Source organism: Perna viridis, chromosome 7 (genome assembly GCF_037379345.1).
Source record: "Perna viridis isolate PV_CMFRI_1.1 ecotype Kerala chromosome 7, ASM3737934v1, whole genome shotgun sequence".
NCBI lineage: Eukaryota > Metazoa > Mollusca > Bivalvia > Mytilida > Mytilidae > Perna > Perna viridis.
The window spans coordinates 5615424-5624171 of record NC_142451.1 but is presented as its reverse complement, the minus strand read 5'-3'; positions in this window follow the sequence as shown (position 1 = coordinate 5624171).

Genomic DNA, 8748 nt, shown 5'->3' with positions numbered 1-8748 from the left:
ATCGAATACCACAGCAGGGTTCTTTAACGTGCGAGGAACGTGGCATCTTTCCCAACACGGTGCACCACTATGGTTTGCGGTCAGGTTTTCCGTATTATAGCCTGACAACCCCAGCATGTAACACGCCAGGGGTATCTCATTCCACCACCTGGGGCAAACATCCCAGTTACTCTGTGGGCAGAGCGCCTAGCCCTTGGCTAGGTTCCTGAGCACTATTTAGTCGCCTTTTACGACAGCGCTGCTGCAGACCTATTCTTTAACACCGGGACCTGCACGGGGCTCCTCTGTAATTGGTGTCAATCAAATCAATTTATGTAACTACCAATAAAACATGTAATATACAATACTTCAGCAGTAACATGCATGTTGGAAAAACATGTCCATCATCTCATAGACCGAATTTTGTAATTTGACTATGACGTCATCAACATTTTTAATGATTTTCTCGTTGAATTTTAACGTAAAATTAAATTGTAAGGAATGAGTGTTATATGTTATAGTCTACAACTATTTAAAAACACCATACTACAGTACTAAAGAATAAAAGAGAAAACCAAAGCAATGTACAACATTGTATTTTTAAACGGGTCATTTTTATATAATCTATTTAATATTGAAGGAATAAGAGCATTGAAATTAGAACAAAATGAAAGGGGCTTCCTTTGATTTCTAAGTTTTAAACTGTAATAAAATGTTATCAAATATAGTCTGCATATTTATAAGGACATTCCCATGTCATTTTTACTTTCTTCTTGTTAAATAGTGTCAAGTCGAATGTAGTTTAAAAACTCAATTATAGCAAATATAGAAAAATTTTATAATTCATAGATCAGCAGGTAGCAGTTTTTAACAAAATAGGCAGCGCAAATTTTATAGGTTTAAATGCATCCACTAAAGTAGGGAAAATGACTTAAGTTTAAAGAGTTTAGTGCATTTTATAAAATTAACAATTGTAGCGAAATAAAAGAAAAAAATACTAGAACTTTCAAATCACGCTTGATTTATCACTGTAGTTAATATGGTTCTCTTCAGGGATACTTTTGACAGTGATGTAACACGTGAAATTTCACATTCGACTAATCGTGTCACATGTACCAAGCGTGTTTATTGTTACTTGAGTGCAAAATAATATTCTAGGTTTATTCAATTTGCAACACAAGGGTAACATGTCAACTACTGGCATTTTAAGTAATCTACTCAGCGCAGTGAATAAATCATAAATTACAAGTCAATTTTACTTCTTCCTGTTTTGAGTTTATAATAATTGGAATAATATTATATAACAGTTGGAAATAAAGAGAGCGTGCTTTATATTTTGCAAGATAACAAAAGAGTGCATACTCTCTAGTCATGTGCACGTTAAATGCTTGTAGTATAAAGAAGTAAATACCGTCTGGTCATCGTGTATGTTAGAAGGAGTGAATAATGTCTGGTCATCACGTATGTTAGAGGCTTGTTACATGAAGGAGTGAATACTGTCTGGTCACCCAGTATGGTAGAATGAGAAAAAAATACTGGTTGGTCATCGCGTATGTTAGAGGCATGTAACCCCAACGGGATGTGAAAAGTCAGTTCAAGACCAATCCTTGGTCTGCCTTCAACATTGAGGAAACCCTCACACCATAGGGCAGCTGGCCCCAAAACAACATTATTCACAGGTACAGTAAAATATAAACTGCAGCAGCATAAGAGTAAAAAAGAAAGTGAAAACGAAACAATACATACAGAGGCCAAAAATTCCCGACTTTAGAGACTTTTAACATGATTTAGAAACTAAGACCGGATGGAGAAAATGCATTTTCTTCTTTGGCAGCATTGTGATGTGAACAGGACTTGCGAGATATAAAGAGGAGTTCACTTTGAGTTTACAAGGACACTACCTCAAATTGTTCGTGGTATCGTACTTTCGACAAATTGAAGAAATATAAATCGGAAATAGGTTGAAGCTGTCTTAAAGAGCTAATATATTTGATTTGATAACTCTAAAACTTAGAGATTGGAAATTAGTTCAATTTTTTAATGCTTTTTCGTGTCTGGTGTTTTCTGAAAAGTCAAAATAAAAGATACATTTCATAATTCGTTTTTGCCCGATGAACAAATTAATAAACAAAACAAAGAAAGCAAAAAAGACAAACCACCAAAAAACATGAAATGCAATTTTAGTGTTTTAGACACGATACAGAATTATACCTTTTAAAGACCGTTAACCTACATATTATGTTTCTAACATGTTGCTTATCTTCTTCATCTTATGCTTATTTAATCATTAAATCAAATCTAAGAAATACGTGACTCGATAACAATTTAGCAAGTGGGTATCGAGTATCTAACTGGTTTGTAAAAAAGTTATTGTTTTATCGTGACGTTATGAACAAAAGCGTTTGCAAGTGTTATTATTGCTGCAAAATCTGTATTTCATTAATGCATTACATGCTGTTTTGCCATTTACTAGACATCAACAACGGCCAAGCCATCTTTTATTCTGATCTTATAACTAAATGTGGATATAAAAGTTTCTTGCATGTACACATCTGATGAACGTGGTCCAACAGCATACGTGTGGTATACAAATTTAAAAGGGGAACTACTCTCCCCCCCCCAGAGGGGTCTCCTTCCATAAATGATGGGCACAAAACCACATCGTGATGACTTCATTCGATTTAGAAACGGTAATCTGATTCTTATGAAAATACGTATGACCAGCTTTTTTCGCTAGAATTTAATGCAGTAAAACGTCATAATGAATACAAAATTTGATATTTCTACACTTTTATAGTATTTACAAAATGGACATTGTCAAATTGCATTAAAATTTTAAAAATGTTCTAGTTTTGAATTATCTTTGTTAGTTTACTTACTTGAAAATCTTATTTCATGTTGATAAAACATCTATTATTGGTATTAAACGGACATGGTTGAATAAACCTTAAAGCTGCATTAGCTGCCAAATTTGTTCAGTTTTGATTCTACTGATATTTTGCTGATTCAATGAAATAAGTTTGTAGTAATGAAATTGAAGCAGTTAATGTCGGTAATGCCTTCAGAATATTGCGAAAACACCGTTTTTGTTTTAATCAAAGAAGTTCGATAGCTTAGATCTTATTATTTATCGCCATTACTTCCGAAGATTGCCGACAGGACATTGACCTGGGTTAAAAATACTTTAACTCTGGTAAAAAATAACAATAACGGATACACAGGTAAGCACGTCTCTTGTTTACATTTCATTTCATCTATTTCTTGATTAGTTTTCAAATAAATAATGACAGTTACTGACCATATTTGTGCCACATTATATCACAATATGTAAATTTTAAAAGGATCCTTGCATTATATTCGAACTTTTACGGCTTGAATCCGACGGTCTTCCTTGCCGTTGATTACCACTTTCGCTTTGCAATCAGATTTGTTTTTGAAAAAAGAGACCGTTACAGCACGTGCGTGGATTAAGGTCGCCAGAAGTCACATGCATCCGAATTTATTTAGGTCGATTTTTTGTCTAACAAGACAATAAAAATATAGACACCTATTTCATGTAGTTAACACATTTTATTTGTGGGTATCGAATGAAATTATATAGTAAAAGTACAATTTAGTAGATATAATTCAAAGTTAAGGCATATTTCAACAGAAACAAAAATTTACGGAAAATGACAGCTAATGCATTTTTAAAGATTATGTTTAAGTAGAGCACAATTGTTTTTATTTGTTGAGATGTTACAAACAATGATTCATTGAATGGAAATAATGAAAAAAAGAATTTACCTTGACCTTTTTTATATTTCATAGATAACTTTTTACACATTTTATGCTTGCAATTCGTAAGCGTACATGTTAAATTGGGAGCAGAGCTTGTTTGAATTCAAGAACATCTTTTCATCTTTATCTTATAAGAGTTTGTTCATAAATCTTTTGGTCTTCCAAACTCTGTACATTCTGAATCACAGACAACAAATCGTTCTACTAGAAACAGCTGATTATTATATCTAAGACGTTCCAATAGCATATAACCTTTACAATTTGTAAATTCCTAATTGCTGACGTATCTAAACAAAATCGTACTTTTCATGTGAATAACCTCCACCCCCATAAAAAAAAACAGGAAATAGATTTTCATTCAATGACAATAAGTAAAATAAAAATAAAACGCTGATATTATAAATGCACAAAATATCAATCAATTTTTATCTTTTATATGTCAATTTACAACTTTGCATCGATTCTAGAGTTGGGGTCTACTTTAGACTTGATTATATATATGTATACATCCCTGTATTAACATTCTATGTTGATCCTCGCCGTGCATGCTATGTATCTACATATTAATGTACTAGCAAGTAAGATGGTACTGTTGCCTCATCCCATTAGACTTCTTATATGTATTATATACTTGGTGTGGCTGTATTTGTATATTGTTACAGATCCTCTATTTTCTTACTCGATACCATCAGAGGTTGTCATATTCAGTTGCAGTTGTGACATGCATCTTTAATTTGATCCTCTATCCTACATAATAACACCTAGATAAACTGTCCCGTACTACCATACATCGTGTACTAAGTTAGAGCCCTAGATTAATCCTACGAGGAGGAATGACCCGGTCAGCGAAAGCTATATTTTTACATAGCCTAGCTGGTCGAGTGGTCTAGGGCGCTGGACATAGTGCAGGCGGTTTTGCCATAGATGTCACAACGGTTCGAGTCCCGCGGAGGGAACGACAAAAAATTTGCATCGCAAATTTGACAGTTCTAACATCGTTGGGAATTTTTCAGACTCTTCTATAAGTTTACGTTATCTTCCCTGTATAAATTTGATCCGATGGAGCAGTGTAGCGAATAGAGTCGTCACATTCTGAGACGTTTTATAATATTGATTTGTTGTGACATGCATCATTAATTTGATCCTCTATCCTACATAATAACATCTAGATAAACTGTCCCATACTACCTTACATCGTGTACTGAGTTAGAGCCCTAGATTAATCCTACGAGGAGGAATGACCCGGTCAGCGAAAGCTATATTTTTACATAGCCTAGCTGGTCGAGTGGTCTAGGGCGCTGGACATAGTGCAGGCGGTTTTGCCATAGATGTCACAACGGTTCGAGTCCCGCGGAGGGAACGACAAAAAATTTGCATCGCAAATTTGACAGTTCTAACATCGTTGGGAATTTTTCAGACTCTTCTATAAGTTTACGTTATCTTCCCTGTATAAATTTGATCCCATGGAGCAGTGTAGCGAATAGTCGTTACATTCTGAGACGCTTGTATATATATTTATATATATATGTATGAGATCTACACTTGTAATAGAAATACAATATCATGATTACACAATAAAAAGTATATTTGATTTGTTAACGGTAAAGCTTCACATACGTTCGTGTCCTCCATTTCTTACCGTTACAAATAGACCAGTCAGTCACCTCCTCTGTAATATCGCAAAATATAATTTGCAATATCGAAGACAGCTGTCTAAAGTGAGTTTCGAATAACATCAGAAAAAAAATCGTGTAAAGCCTATAGGCTATATAATTGATATTGGGCCAGTTAGATCAGCTACATCTAAATAATGATATATAAATTCATTTTTACATGACAGGTATTCTAGCAAAATACGTACACATGACCAAATTTCCCTTTCTTTTGTATAAAGTGTTTGTCGTATGTTCAAGCAGCAGACCATTCTACACTGAAGCGGAAATCATCGTTGATTGGACCTCATGTTTTGTTGATCGTCCGACTTCAGTCAGTTAACACTAATTTCCGTTTCTTTGTTATATATCCACGTTTTCTATTTTCCTATCATCATATGCCGGTATTTGATTCGACTGTCGCAAAACTTTTCATTTCCGGCATGTAATTGGCTGAGTTGCAGCGACACCGGATATTAACCATGACCAGTAGTAAGTAGATCAATTATCAGATTTTTCATAGATAAGGTCGAAGAGGTCATACAAAAACAGCAGACATGTAACGGAAACCATTTGCATTGCAAAAAAGTTATCTAATTCTCAGCAGTCTTTTCAACTGCTTGGCTTTTCCTTTTACAGATTTAACAATTAAAACACCCAGGTTTCGTTCATTCGTACAAGCCAAAAATATGCAAGAACATTTACTTAACTGGCCACAATGAGATAGGACATTTAATATATAGAGTGTAAGGCATTGTTGGCTAAGTGCACTTTTAACCAAAGAAGATTTAAAATTGATTATTTTTATAAACCTTTGCGTACCTTTTTGCACTAGATTTATCATAAAGGTAATAGAGCTCACTATGATGAATGGCGATTGTGCTGTTCATTTGGATAATAACAGGTTTGGTAGAAGCATCTGTTATGAAACACAATTATCTGATTTGATGAATGGGACAAACCAATTGAGGTTGGATTTCATGCTACTCTTGCACTTCCATAACCGTGTAAAAATTCCCAATGCAATACCAAAAATACTCATAGGATAAACAAACCATTCGCAATCAGAAGATACAAGTATGATAAAATCACAATCAGAAGATACAAGTATGATAAAATCACAATCAGAAGAAAATCGCAATCAGATGATACAAGTATGATAAAATCACAATAAGAAGATACAAGTATGATAAAATCACAATAAGAAGATACAAGTATGATAAAATCACAATAAGAAAATACAAGTGTGATAAAAATGGTGAAAATCTACTCATTTATAGATCCTTTATTTGAATCTATTTAAAAGATTAGGGTTAAAGTTTTTTCTCACTTGTAAATTAATTCAGTTCTTCTTATATTTACATACCGAACGAATTTAAATCCAGTTGAATCTACATGTACATGTAGTGGCCTTTTAGGCCTTATTTCTGTTTATTTTGAAATAACAGCTGATCAGATCAATGAGAATCAAAAATAATTTGTGCCTGATTCAACTGACAACATCGACCGAGCAAAACAAATAAAATTAGTAAAAAAGGCAGAGACAGCTTTCAAATAAATTAAATTCATTTTCAGATATTACTTGGATTTAGAAATACATTCACGACAATTAAGTTTTAGATTAATGTGAATTCGATACTATTACTATCAATATTTTCTTTGAAATGTTCCAATTCGACTCTAATAGAACCATAAACTAGGCGAATGGGTCTTAATTACTAGTATTTATTAAATCTAAATTGCCCATTGTATGTAATAAAAAGAGAAATAATCTCATGTTGTTAATATGGCATTTCCTTATTTCATTGCTTTAACACTTTTTAATGCATCAAACTTACGCACATTCGTGCATTTCATTAATTGTACCTTTGAATATTGTTCTATGGGGAGAATTACAAACAAATATTATATAATTTCCCTTTTCATATCGGTTAGATTAATGATGGAGATGGTTTACTGTTTCGCTTCCTGGTCAGAAAAAAGGGGCGACTGAAAAAAAAACATGGTTTTGAGAAGAGTCAATTTGTATGAGAATATTAAATTTCCAATCGTTTTCTTTCCTTTCCTGTTTATTACTATATATATATATTTTTGCTGTTTCATAAAAATGATTTATAAGCGGTTCTTTCTGCTTTGAAAAAAATCTGCTCTAGATCCTGTTTTACTTGCGACAATTAGTGGCAAACAAAAGCTAGTAGTTCCGTTCAATCTTTCCCAAAGGTAAAACTACATATTCGAATATCTTTGAACACCCACACAGTTATATAAAAAATGCTACTAAATTTAGAATTCTAAAGAAAATTACATTTTGTGCACGATATGTAATCAAGAAAATTGAAAATCATCACGTTTAACTTATATAATGTACTTCATAAAGTACATGTCATACACTATCTATACATTATGAGCACGCAAAATCACTTCTATACATAGTTACAATCAAGGGAGCATGAAAATAAAGTTCAAATTTAAAGAGCCCGAAATTATATAAGATAGCCAATTAAGTGAGGTAAAACTCTTGCTGAATGAGAAGAACATACTGCAAAAGTAAAATTAACACAAGGGAAACAAATCAATAAATAGTCAATGTAAACAATGTAAAACAGAAACATAGCTTACTTTATAACCAGTCTAATCTATACAGGGTTAAAATACTACTTGTACACACTTCTGATGACTTGAATGCATTTATCAAGCATTTATACGTGAATCAAGTCAAAAAATCAAGTTTTATTGTACAAAATTAAGCGCATTTATTATTCACACATTTTCTTTTTTTTTCGTACGAGTTATTCGTATTGATGTACGTACTATCACATAGCCTGATGTTTAAGTTGACCTCAAATTTTTACAATCATATGTTCTTAAAAAGTACGTTTTCCCAGCTTTACATTAAAAGTCTGAAAATCACTCAGAAAACATTTGACCTTTTAAATAAATACTTACCAATTATCCCTTCATGGACGAAGATGCAAATCGATAACAAAAACATTTCATGTCGGCAATACGTCAATTAAGGTGTTATAACTGACCATTGCAAAATTATTTCCAAAACATGAACATAATTCATTCGTCGTCGAAAAAGAAACTTTAATGAAGAAAAAGAAACATTTACAAGCATCAAAACAACAGGGCAATAAAGAGACATCAGAACCCAACGCCATTGTTAAAAAGTGTTTGCGGAATAAAGAAACGATTCATGCAAATACAACATGGACAATATGATGAAAGAGTAATCATGGGAACCAAGGTTATAGCGGTAATCAAAAGAATGTAATCCAGGGACAAAGACCAGATATGGAAAACAGACATACACAACAAAGAACATAGAGTAACT